Source organism: Grampus griseus (assembly GCF_964374135.1).
Source record: "Grampus griseus genome assembly, chromosome: 20".
Lineage (NCBI taxonomy): Eukaryota > Metazoa > Chordata > Mammalia > Artiodactyla > Delphinidae > Grampus > Grampus griseus.
The window spans coordinates 52,928,453-52,942,275 of record NC_139014.1 but is presented as its reverse complement, the minus strand read 5'-3'; the positions used below and the strand labels follow the sequence as shown (position 1 = coordinate 52,942,275).

Sequence of the window (13,823 nt, the reverse complement as noted above, 5' to 3'; positions counted from 1 at the left end):
GTGCCACATGTCTAGAGCTACCTGCAACCCCCCGCTCCAGGGTCAGACCTGCAGTATAGCTGCAGCTGCTCCTATGCATCTCAGAGCCCAATTCACCAGAGACCTGGGCTCTGTCAACTTCCTGTGGACCTTGGACTTTCCCGCATCTCCTGTCCTTACGTCCAAAGTCTCCAGCAGCAATCACTACCTCCCCACTCCCATTCCAAGCTGCAGTTTCTACCTGCCTTCCCTTCGTCTCTTACCCCCCCCACCGAAGGTAACCTTACAGTTTTTCTGACCTCCTTCTCTGCCTTTCACCCCTCACCCTACTCCAGGAGGCCTTTCCTAATTTTAAGTGGAGGGAAGGTCTGTGTGTAAATTAGGGTACATACCTAAATCACCTTGACCCTACTATCCCCCAAATCAAAGCAAAGTACCACTGAATCAGTCAACTCAGCTGCTTTATTACTTTAAGACAGAAAGCATTTTGAGGGCAAGGACCTTTCAATTCAAGTATGCCCCTATCAATTCATCAACAGGAGAAACAATTTACATATTCATATCATGGAATACTACTCAGCAATAAAAAGGAAACTACTACTGATATACACAATAGGGATGAATCTCAAAAACATCTGTTAAGTGACAGTAAAAGAAGACTTCGACATACTGGTATGGTACTTTCTATATGAATTTCTAGTATAGGCAAAAGTAACCCATGGTGAAAAAAAATCAGAACAGTGGTTACCTCTGGGAAGTGGGGGTGGAGTGGGAGTGGGGATTACCTGAGAAAGGGCATGAGGGAACTTTCTGGGGTAATGTTCGTGTTACATATCTTGATAAGGGTTTGGGTTGACAGATGTATACATTTTGTCAATTGTCATCAAATAGTGCACATAAGATTAGTACATTTCATTGTATGAAATATTCACTCAAAAGAAGAAAAGAACAGTAAACAAATATCAAACTCTAGTTCATGATATGTATGCTAATGTATTGGGGGTAACGTATATTGGTGTCTGCAATTTACTCTGAGATGCATCAAAAATATAAGATGCCTTGAGGGTTGGATCAAGGGATAAAGATGTGATAAACAAGGATAGTAAAGTGTTCACTGTAGAGTCTAGGAGATGGGGTATTCACTGTAAAACTCTAACTTTTCTAAATGTTTGCAGATCCTTGTGATAAAATGTTGGGAAAAGTATGTATTTATCAAGCACCTACTAAATGTAGGGGATATAAAGATAAATAAAACCCATGGAAGAGTTTAGGCTTCAGATGTCAGGTAACAAAGCTGAAAACAAATTTGGGCTAACAGCGATGCAATCTTGGGCAAGTCACTGAAAGCCTCTGTGCCTCTATTTTCCCTTTTTTTTTTAATGGAAATAATAGTACCTACCACATAGGGCATGGGAATTAAATGAAATGTGTATATATGCCCTTCATATAATGCCTAGACCAAACTAAGTCCTCAAGAATGGTACCCAGTGGTAGCAAGGCACATTCATGCCATTTAATGGGATGGTAGAGAGGATAATAAAGTACACAAATGACTATCAGCACACATATGACTAAAATAAGTCTAGACATACAATCTTAATGCTCTACAGAACCTTTGTGTATGGAAAGTAAAGCCCAAAGAAGTGAAGGCAATCCAGTTAGCACACGGCCAAGCTGGATCACACTGGCTCGAGTCCAGAGGCCCCATATAACTACTGCCAAGATAAGGACAGGCAATTCATAGATGCGGAAATACAAATGGCCAACAAACATGAACAGGTATTCAGCCTGAGTAATGGTCACAGCTGTGCGAAATAAAACAGAGGTATACTGCGTTCACTTAGCAGTTTAGTAAAAACTACCAAGCTAACATCAATCAACTAGAGGATGAGAAGCAGGGTGTCCCAAATGTGTTGCTGGGAATGTAAGTTGATAAAAGGAGGGCAAGTGTGTGGTACCTACGAAAATATTTAAAGGTACATATTCTTTGACAGGGCCATTCCATTTATAGGACATCTATAGATATATTCACACAACAAACACAGCTAATCTTTGCAGCACAATAAACATGGCTGATCTTTGCTATTTCATAATAGCAAAATTCTGTCTCTATAAATGCCCATCACTAGGGGAGTGGCTAAATTATAGAACTTAGCAGTTATTTAAAAGAATGAGGTAGGGGCTTCCCTGGTGGTGCAGTGGTTGAGAGTCCGCCTGCCGATGCAGGGGACACGGGTTCGTGCCCCGGTCCGGGAAGATCCCACATGCCGCGGAGCGGCTGGGCCCGTGAGCCATGGCCGCTGAGACTGCGCGTCCGGAGCCTGTGCTCCGCAACGGGAGAGGCCACAGCAGTGAGAGGCCTGTGTACCACACACAAAAAAATCTATTTATATAACATATAAGTATTAAACTATAAATACATAATATATAAAATATTCATAACAAGCTTTTAAAAATAGTCTGGAAAGATCTGTTACACAAATATATCAGTGATTTTTCTCTGTGGAATAATGGCAAAGAGGGGTAACACTTCAGCTTTCTACCTCATAGACTTGCTACAGATAAAACCTTTTTTTAGCATGTTACTTTTGTGATTTTAAAGATCAAAGAAGAAAAAAGGAAGGTGTGACAAAGTAATAAGCAATGCATTTGGCATTAAAGCTGTAAACCGGTTTGCAACGACAAGTTCAAAGCTGGCCATCTCATGCTTTGAAAATGTTTCAGTGACTTGGGGGACTTGGTTAAAATAGATCTCACTAGTGTCTTGTGGCTTTAAGTGGGGACAGATTTAAATGGGTCACCCTGCAGCTGGCAAAGTAGAAACCCCAGGAAATGGAAACTATAACATTAGAATCCCAAGAAAAGGGCGCCCAGACTTGGCTGCTGTGGGTGTATACTTAAAACGGCCAGTCCTCCCACCCTCGACCACACTCATAAATAAATACAAAGGAAATACTTTCCCAAGAGAGCCGGCCTCTCTCCCTTGGCCTCTGACCTCCCTGAGCGGCCGTTTCCTACCGCCCCGAGGCCTTGATGGGGCGCTCGCCCGCCTGCCAGCCCGGACCGAGGAATTGCACGCGTGGCCCAGGGGGTCTCGCCCGGCCCGGGCAGCGCAGGGTGACGCCTGTCGCCGCCGCCGTGGAGCTTCTTGCCGGCGGTCCTGCTGAGCCCCGACGCGGCCCATGACTCACTGCCAGGTCACATGGAGCTTCTCTGGCTCCAGGTGTGCTCACTCACTCCGTCTGCACGCTTCTCACATGACATCAGCCGGCCCGGCCGCCCGGCAGCCGGCTCCCTGCCCTGCCCGCCGCAGCGCCGGGAACCCTCGGCCCTCGGCACCTCCAGGCAGCCGGGCCGGCGCAGACGCAGCCCCGCGGCGCCTCCGCTGCGATACCGTCTCCCCTGGAACGCAGCAATCCCGCAGGCCCCGGGAGAAACGAGAGCGGGAGACGTGCCAGAAGCCCGGCCAGGTCCCCGGCGGCTCTTCCAGATGCACCTCCTTGGCCCCCTGCGGGGCCGGCCGCAGCCCGCTGGGCGCTAAGCTCAGCTAACACCCCAACACCCCACCTCCTGTGTGACCTTGAGCAAGTCCCGTCCTCTCTCTAGACCTCAGCTTTTTCAACTCTAAAATCTCCATGGGCCTGAGACTTCAGACTCGGGCTTCGCTGAAGAGGTATTCAGCTCAACCACAAACTTGAGGTTCTAATCCCGCTCTCCCTCTGATTTGCTGTGTGACCTACAGCCCATCATCCAACATCTCTGAATACTAGAGAATAACAAAAATAATTCCTTGTAAGTGACTATGAAGTACCTGGCTGCGAGAAAGGGCCCTGGGCCCTGTAAAATCATCAGTCCACAATTTAAACTGCTGCCTGACTGTAAACTATTTGAAATGTCAAGGGAATGTGGATAATTTACAAGCCACACAATTCCTACCTCAAGAGAAAGGGCAGGAAAGTAAGGGGCAGAGGGTGAGGGGGTTTCCAAGTCTGCTCCCCACCCTTCCCAATCCAGTTCCCACTACTGCACCACCTGACCCTCTAATTCAGGCTGCCTCAGAAAATGGTGATGGGGGGTGAGGTGCAGTGAGCAGATCTTAAAGAACCCCGGGGCCTGACCCAAAGCAGAACTTAAAAGCTCCATCAAGCCCCCAACCCAAGTCCTGGGGAAACCTGTTCATCATAGCACAGGGTGGGCTGGGCCCTCCCAACCCCGCAAACCTTTAAACTATATCAGGCCAGAGCCCCTCAGCTTTACCCACCACACCCAGGAGAGGCCTAGGACAAGGCCTGGGGCTCAGGGCCACCAACAGGACCCTGCTCACGTGGATCCTCTGGCTCCAGTCTGTGGTATCCACTCCAGGTGAAGGAGGTCTGGCTGGGGACAGACCTCTGATTGAGAAGGAGTAAGAACAGCCCTGCTGCCCTGGAGATCTGTGACACAGCAAGTCTGAATCAAGCCTTCCTGAGTTCCAACAACTCCCTGCTCCACCTAAGAGGGTGGATTCTTCCTTTCACACAAGCCCCACTTCTGCCCCTCCCAGTCAACCTTCAGGTACCTGCCACTGGGGGACCCTGGAGTTTTCAGGCCCAGCTTCTGAAGACACATGTACCCCTCAATGAACAGCCTCAAGCTAGGCCAGTGAAGCCGTCTCCAGCCAACAGGCTGGCTGTCCAGACTGCCAGGCAGTGAGGTTGAGGGACCAGGCAGGAGTCAGGAAGGGCACAATCCACCTGAAGATTTCTGAGGAGAGCCTGGATCGTGAGAGGAAGCCCTGGGACACACACCCTGGCACTGAGTCAGGCCAGGAGACAGGAGTAAACAAACTAGATATTCAGAGCTGCCAGGTGCCAAGTCATCAACTGTTCAAAGCTCAAAGCTCCCACAGGAAGTGACCATCAGCATTCTACCCCTTCCTCACCCACCCTCCATTCCCACCTGTGATGCTTCTCATTCCCCTAACCCCCCAACACAATAGCTTCCCCCATCATCTTCCTGGAATTGAGGCCCCAACTCCAATGTTCCTAACCCCAAATGTACAAGCACACCTCCACCCAAAGCTATATATAACCAGTCATGTCCAGCAACCAGGAGGATGCTTCCTGGAAAGTCCTCATCACAAAAGGACAGAGGGCAGGCCACTGACAAAGAGCCAGTGAGGTCTGTCCGGAAACCAGAGACCTCAAGAGAGCAATTTTCAATATCTCCAACTAGAAAGTAGCCCCTGAGCTAATAGGGTGGGGAACACGAGGCAAGGCCAACTCCATTGCCATGACAACAGGATACCAACCTGCCCAAGAAAAGGGCTCCAGACCTGGTAAGCACATGGCAAGGCAGCTTGAACCTCTAGGTTCAATGTCTTGCTAAGGTGTTCTTGCTCTTAATCACCTGGACAACCTTCCATCCCTTCCAGCATGGCCGCAGTGCAGACACACTCGGCACCATTCGCTCTTCATAGGGGGATTTACTAGGCCTCCTCAGCCACAGACATGCTAGGTACTCCAAAAGACAAAACGAACCTACATAAATCATTGGCAAGGTGAAGAGGGGAGGGAATCCAATTCCATAATTTGGGGGGACCATCTGAGGGCAGGAAGGCCCTAGGCAGGAAAGCTCTTCCCAGGAAGCACCATCCCAGGCCTCCCTACACAAACACAAACCATGAGGACACTGCCAAACACATGCCCCATTGGCCAAGGGACCAGGCAAAAGGAGTACTGCTTAAAAAACGAACTGGCAGCCTCCCCCATCCTCACCCTCCCCGCCAGCTCATTCTGGCCGGCAGCCTTTCCAACTAATCAGCAGGACACACATGCCTTGCAACAGGGTGACACCGCCATCCCCCACTGCACCCCTACCCCCAAACAAAGCTCCAATGTGCGGTGTGTCCCTGCAGGCCTTATCTCAGCCAGGAACAGGACCCACTCCTCACCAGGCTTGGTACCAGCGGCACCCCCAACAAGGGGGTGGGGGGCAGCGAACCTTACCATCTCCCCTTCCCATTGGCGAAGCAACTGGCATGACAGGTTCGCAGGGCGGGGCATCAGGGCAGTCTCTCCCAGAGGCCTGGGGCAGATAGTCCAACCTTCCCACACGCACCCCACCCCTTGGCAGGGAGAGGTGAGGTGAGCAGCCATTCGCAGGGGACAGCTGGCACACCCTAATCCCCAAAGCCTACCGTTCACCCACCCGCCCCCCGTCTTCTGCCCCAAGGGGAGGGGGCCCAGGGAAGCAGGGTCTCCATTGTTTTGCCAGCTGTCTGGCAGCTGCTCCTTTGAGAGGAGTCCGGTGTCGGCCTGGCAATGAAAGGGTGAAGGCCGCTGGGAGGGATAAAGGACTCGGTGGAGGTGCTCGCCTTCCCCGCTGCCTTCCTCAGAGCCTCGGTCCGTCAGTCTGTCTGGGGGACCTGGGCCTGGCCTCGAGAAGCCCCCTACCCCCCGGGCTGCAGCCTCCACCCCGCAGCTCGGGGCCACCTGGGCTCCCCCGAGCCCCGAACGCCCCCCCAAAACTGAAGGCCACCCTGTCCGGCCTACCCCGCCCCTCGAGGTGGCAAAAGGGGCCGGAGCTCGCCCTCCCGCCCCACTCCCGGTCGGCCCCGCGTCCCGGCGCCGAGCTGCGCGGCACGGCCAGGGACCGGAGCCGGGAGTCCGGGCCGCCGCTTCCAGGGGACAGGGGAGGAGGAGGAGCCGGCGGGCCCCGCCGCCCGCCCGCCTTCCCGGCCCGAGCCCGCCCCGCCGCACCCCCCACCCCCACCCCGGGCCCGGCCCCAGCCCGCTACCGAGCGGCCATCCCCGCCGCCCCGCACTCACCGGCCGCCGGAGCCCGCCCGGCAGGCAGCAGGAGCGGAGACGCGGCATCCAGCGGCCCCGGCCCGGTCCGGGCAGGAGCGCAGCACGGCGCAGCGCAGCGCCGCCCCCCGCGGCCGCACGAGCCGAGCCGAAAGGGAGCTCCCTGCTGGCGGCTCCGGGGATAAACGGCCGGCCTTCCTGGCAGCGCCTGGGCGCGCCTCCAGAGCGGGCCAGGCGGGCACCGGGAGCTGCCCTGGAGGCCTCGGTCCGGGTCCGAGAGGCCCTGCCTGGAGATCCTGTCTGCACTGGGCACTGGGGGCTGCTGAGCGTGCCCAGGGCAGGCCCCGGGGTCATGCTGAATGTATGGAACAGGCTCTGTCCGCGGCAGGCACTGGTGGACTCTGCTGGCTGTGTCCAAGAGGGTGCTGCCCAGGACAGTGCTGTCCAGAGAAAACAACTGAGCCTCGCGGGCCACATCTTCCCAGGGTGGCTCTGCAGAGACAGACATAGGGTGCTGCTGGAGGATGCCAGTTGGCCTAGTCCAAAGCAGGCACTGCCAGCCATGCCCAAGGTGGCACTGGAAGAATGTACTCCCCAAGGTGGACACAGCCTCCTGGTGGCTTGGCCTGAGAGAGCCCTGTCTCAGGTGGAGTTGCCTAAAGGATGAGCCAAGGCCCAGGAGTCATAGCCATAAATGGCACTCACTCCCCAAAGGAGTCCTGCAATGCCAAGATTAACAGCTTTCAGAAGCTCTTTGGAATGAGGTCTGCCCCTGGGTCCTCATGTCCTATCAATATCGGGTGAGCTGCTCTACCCATTGAGAAGGAATTTTAGACTTTCTGGAAGAGGCCAGAGACATTTAGAGACCAGACCTCCAAGAGAGGTGCTATGCCTTGAGCTGAGAGAGCGAGGTGGGCATTTCTACGGGCAGTGTCCATACTGAAGGGAGGTACCCCAGAACGTGGAAGAAACTGAGTGGGGTGGTGCAGGTAAAAGGGTGTCGCAGACAAGGGCAGCTGCCTCCGTAAACAGCCCAACCAGGAACTTCTGGCAGGCGTGGCCCAACCTGACAGACCAGGGAAGGTTCAAGCAAGGGGGCTCAGGAGCTAAGAGCTGAGTGAGAACTGAGAGATCCTGAGGAATAGACCAAACCCAGAATGTGCATGTTGGATAAAGGAATAGCAGGTAACGCAAACTCAATGCAGCACACTTTTACTGAGATCCTGCTAAGTGCCAAGTGCAGCACACTCTGAGGGACATAGAGCTATCAGACCTGGAGCGTCTCTCCAGGGAACTCACATGGTGAGGGCGGGGGCTGGTAGTGAACTTTGACTGCAGGGGGATTCACCACGCTGTCATCCCTTGGATGATGAGATGACGCTATAATGGACGGCTTATTTGGCTGGAGGAATGGAAGAAAGCTGCTCTGAGGACATGCCATTTGAGCGGAACCTTGGAAGCTAAGTAGGACAATGATTATCACTATTGCTTTCTGAGCAGCTACTATGTGCTAGACACTATCTCTATTCCTCACAACAAACGTATGAGGGAGACATTTTTTTAAAAGATCTTTTTGATGTCAACGATTCTTTCTTTTTTTTTTTTTTTGTGCGGTACACGGGCCTCTCACTGTTGTGGCCTTTTGCATTGCAGAACACAGGCTCTGGATGCGCAGGCTCAGCGGCCATGGCTCACGGACCCATCCGCTCCACGGCATGTAGGATCTTCCCAGACCTGGGCACGAACCCGCGTCCCCTGCATTGGCAGGCGGACTCTCGACCACTGCGCCACCAGGGAAGCCCTGATGTCGACCAATTTTAAAGCCTTTATTGAATTTGTTACAAATATTGCTTCTGTTTTATATTTTTTGGTTTTTTGGCCACGAGGCATGTGGGATCTTAGCTCCCCGACCATGGATCAAACCCGCACCCCTGCATTGGAAGGCGAAGTCTTAACCATTGGACCCCCAGTGAAGTCCCTGAGGGAGACATTATTTTTATAGATAGGGGTTGAGTGCATGGACTCGGGAGCCAGGTTGCCTGGGTTCAAATTCCAGCTCGGTCAAGGCTAGCTGTGTTACTCTGGGTGACTTACAAAACCTCTCTGTGCCTCAGTTTCCTTATCTGAAAAAGTGGGCTAATAATGCCTGCCTCAAAGTCTATTTTGAAAATCAAATGAGTTTAGTGTTTTCAACAAATGTTGCTGGAACAGCTGGACATCCACAGGCAAAAAGAGAGAGTCTAAACACAGACCTTACACCCTTCACAAAAATTAAAATGACTCATAGACCTAAATGTAAAAGACAAATACACAAAACTGCTAGACGATACCATAGGAGGAAACCTAGATGATCTTGGCTACGGCAATGATTTTTTGTATACAACACCAAGGACATTTATGAAAGAAAGAACTGGTAAGCTGGACCTCATTAAAATTAAAAACTTCTGCTCCGTAAAAGACAATGTCAAGAGAACGAGACGACAGGCCACAGACTGGGAGAAAATATTTGCAAAAGACACGTCTAATAAAGAAATGTTATCCAAAATAAACAAAGAACTCTTAAAACACATCAATAAGAAAACAAACAATCTGATTTAAAAATGGGCCAAAGACCTGAACAGTCACTTCACCAAAGAAGATATACAGATGGCAAATAAGCATTTGAAAAAAGACTCTACATCGCGTGTCATAGAGAATTGCAAATTAAAACAACAAGGTACTATTACACACCTAATAGAAAGGCCAAACTCCAGAACACTGACAACACCAAATGCTGGTGGGAGTGTGGGGCAACAGGAACGCTCATCCGTTGCTGGTGGGAACGCACAATGGCACAGCCACTGTGGAAGACAGTTTGGCAGTTTTGGGTTTTTCTTTTAATTTAATTAATTATTTTTTTATACAGCAGGTTCTTATTAGTTATCTGTGTTATACATATTAGTGTGTACATGTCAAACCCAATCTCCCAATTCATCCCACCACCCCCACCCCCCGCCCCGCTTTCCCCTCTTGGTGTCCATACGTTTGTTCCCTACATCTGTGTCTCACTTTCTGCCCTGCAAACTGGTTCATCTGTATCATTTTTCTAGGTTCCACATATATACGTTAATATGCGATACTTGTTTTTCTCTTTCTGACTTACTTCACTCTGTATGACAGTCTCTAGGTCCATCCACGTCTCTACAAATGACCCAATTTCGTTCCTTTTTAAGGCTGAGTAATATTCCATTGCATATATGGACCACATCTTCTTTATCCATTCATCTGTCGATGGGCATTTAGGTTGCTTCCGTGTCCTGGCTATTGTAAATAGTGCTGCAATGAACATCGGGGTGCATGTCTTTTTGAATTATGGTTTTCTCTGGGCATATGCCGAGTAGTGGCATTGCTGGGTCATAGGGTAGTTCTAGTTTTAGTTTTTTAAGGAACCTCCATACTGTTCTCCATAGTGGTTGTATCAATTTACATTCCCACCAACAGTGCAAGAAGGGTTCCCTTTTCTCCACACCCTCTCCAGCATTTGTTGTTTGTGGATTTTCTGATAATGCAGTTTGCAATTTCTTATACAACTAAACACACTCTTCCCATGTGACCCAACAATTGTCCTCCTTGTTCTTTACCCAATGGAGTTAAAAACTTATATCCACACAAAAACCTGCACACGGATATAACAGCTTTATTTATAATTGCTAAAACTTATAAGCAACCAAGATGTCCTTCAGTAGCTGAATGGTTAAACTGTGGTACATCCAGACAATGGATTATTATTCAGAAACCAGCTATCAAGCCATGAAAAGACATGGAGGAAACAAATGCTTATTACTAAGTGAAAGAAATCAATCTGACAAGGCTATATGATTCCAACTCTGTGACATCCTGGAAAAGGTAAAACTAAGGAGACCATAAAAAGATCAGCTGTTGTTAGGATTGGGATAAGGGAGGGATGAATAGGCAGCGCACAGAGGATTTTTAGGGCAGTGAAATTACTCTATATGATACTGCAATGATGGATGCATGTCGTTATACATTTATCCAAACCCACAGAATGTACAACACCAAGAGTGAACCCTAATGTAAACTGCAGACTGGGTGGTGATGATCTGTCAGTGTAGGTTCATCAGGTGTAACAAATACACCACTGTGGTGTGGGATGTTCATAGTGGGGTAGGCTGGTGGTGGGGAGGGTGAAGGGGGTATGTGGAAACTCTGTACTTTTAGCTCAATTTTGCTATGAACCTAATATTGCTTTAAAAAATAAAGATTATTAACAATTCAATGAGTTAATATGTAAAAAGAACATTTCCCAGCATACAGTAAGCATTCTATAACTGTTAGCTTTGTTTTCATAACTTTCCCAACTCACAGCTAGGGAAACACAGCCTGCAAGTGGCAGAGTGAGGATTCAAACTGAGGTCCCCAGGACTCAAAGCCCATGTTCTTTCCCCTGTACCACGGCAATGAATGAATAGACATATTAACATTTGTGTTATTTATGTGCGTCCACATCAGGACACTCGGGGGTAGCACACGGTGTTCCTAAGAGCTCCCCTAGCCTGAACCAGGAACCAATTTCAGAAACCCGGCAAGAATGAAACACCAGAGCAACGCCCACAGTGACTCTGGCTCATGGTCACTTGTTTATTAATCTTTTACTTCTCAAAGGTCAGAATAATCCCTGCCCTGGCTCTAAGTAAAAGTAAAAGTAAAGCCCCATTCACCCTTCAAATAAAAACGTCACAGCAGTGTCCACATAAAATAGCCCAGATGACCACGGAAAGGCCAGTTTTTTCCAGAAAATTCGTAAGCTCCTAAAGCAATCTGACTCAAGTCGAGAAGCCCCTAAGGGAGAAGGCTGGTAATAATAAATATCCCTTACAGCAACTGAGCCTTCACTATGGGTCAGCATTAAGCTAACCCCTTGGCTGGCATTGTCCCATTTAGTCCTCATCCTCACCCTATTAGGGAGGTGATGTTCTTATCCCCATTTTGCAGATTAGAAACCAGGCTGAGGAAGATGAAATAATTTGCCCAAGGCCACACGACTAATAGATAGCAGAGCCCGGAACGCTTGCTCTTAGTCACTCTGCTGGGCTGTGTCCTGGGCAGAGTGAAAAGAGCATGGACTTTGGGGCCACGCGGCTTGAGGGGACACGTGGCCTAGCAGCTGCTGGCAAGTTCCTTGGCCTCTTTAAGCCTCAATTGCCTCATCTATAAAATGGGCATAATAATAGTGCCTACCTCATAAGAGTGTGAGGATAAAACAAGCAAATTCATTTAAAGCAATTAGCCTAGTAGTTGACAGGTAGTAAGTGGTTAATAAATGTTAGCCCTTATTAATCTCTCTGACTTTCCTCATCTGTAAAATGGAGGCTGGTAATAATGTGTAAGTCATAGAGTTATTGTGAGGCTTAGAGGAAATGGCACAGGTAAAGCATGATGATACTCGTCACACAGTAAGCTACCACGATATGACACTCCAGAAAGGATCGCAAATAAGCAAGCCAGTTTTTTTTTTAAAGCTCACGGAATTGCATATCTGTGTGATAGCAAGTGATGTTCAGGTGACAAGAGCACATGTTGAATATTGTTCCTCAAAATGCATTAGCCGAAGATCCTTTATTCCTTTGCATAGACATTTGCAGTGTGGATGCAGAACCCTCTCTAGGAGACTTGAAGCTAAATTCTTAGAAGAGAGTACCTGCCGAATACCAGCCCAAAAAAAGGAGCATGTCTCTGAAATGACATAAAAAAGTTTAACTTGGGAAAGTTCAAACACAGACAAAATAAAAGAAACAATATAACAAACCCCTGAGTACCCATCATACAGCTTCCATCAACTCCTGGAAATCTTGTTTCAACTATACTCCCCCCTATAACTGTAACTTTAAAACAAATCCCAGATCTCATATCACTTCATCTGAAAACATTTTGGTGTGTATGTCTAAAAGATAAGGATTATTTTTTAGACAACACCACATACCATTGTCACACGTAAAGATTTTAAATAATAATTCCCTCATATCATCAAAGTTCAAATTTCCAATTATCTTCATAAAGTTTTTTTTAATTGCTTGTTTGTTTGAATCAAGATTCACATGTTGCAGTTAGTCAACTTCTTTTTTTTTTACAATTAATTTAATGGCAACTGGTAATCATCAAATTAGCAATAGTTATCTTCAAAAGTTATTACGCTAGTTGTGCTGTAATTTCTCGAGGTTGATCAGATACCTAGAGTCACAGACATTTCCCACATAAGATGCATTATATAAATCAGGATTGATTTATCACCAGCATTTATAAAACCAGACCTAGGGAAAGAACTAGGTCTGGGGATACATGCGTGGTCTTAGTGTAGCAAATTCTTAGCCTGCTCTGATTATTATAAAATCAGAATAGCAAGAATATTTGCAGGATGTGACTTTTAAGTATCTTTTAACCTACAGGTTTCTCTTCTATCTCTTCCTTTTTTCCCTCACAGCTCATTTGTGGGAGAAACTAGGTCATTTATCCTACAGATTTTCCACAATCTGGACTTTGTTGATTGCATCCCCATGGGGTAGTTTAATATGATACTCTGGCCTCTGTATTTCCTATAAATTGGTAAATAGATCTAGAGGCTTGAGCAAATTTGAGTTTTATTTTGGGGGGAAGGATACTTCATAGGTGGCATGGTCTTCTTTCTTCAGGAGGCATATAGTATCTTGTTGTTTCTAAAATGATACTTAAAAACATCAGAAATATATGATTATCTTTATTAGAAGTGTAAGAATATGAAAAGAGCCCATCCAGCAACAGATGAATGAAAAAACAAAATGTAGCATTTATACAATGGAATATTATTCAGCCATTAAAAGGAAGGAAACTCTGACACATGTTACAATATGATTGAACCTTGAGGACATTACGCTAAGTGAAGGAAGCCGGTTACACAAGGACAAATGCTGTATGATTCCAGTTACATGAGGTACCTAGAATATGCAAACTCATAGAGGCAGAAAGTAGAATAGAAATTACCAGCATCTAGGGGGAGGAGGAAATGGGGAGTTATTGTTTAAT

The 13,823-nt window shown here is 48.1% G+C and overlaps 1 protein-coding gene across 5 annotated transcripts in view; it reads right to left on the bottom strand.

Annotated features, from left to right (window-relative positions):
• The window catches only part of MYO18A (myosin XVIIIA), a 95,582-nt gene extending 88,706 nt beyond the window's left edge, over positions 1-6,876 (bottom strand). For all 5 annotated transcript variants that reach the window (XM_082678698.1, XM_082678699.1, XM_082678697.1 and 2 more), the window contains exon 1: positions 6,789-6,876. The gene's annotated coding sequence lies outside the window, so the exon portion shown is untranslated. The remainder of the gene's footprint in view (positions 1-6,788) is intronic.
• Between the last annotated feature and the right edge of the window lie 6,947 nt (positions 6,877-13,823).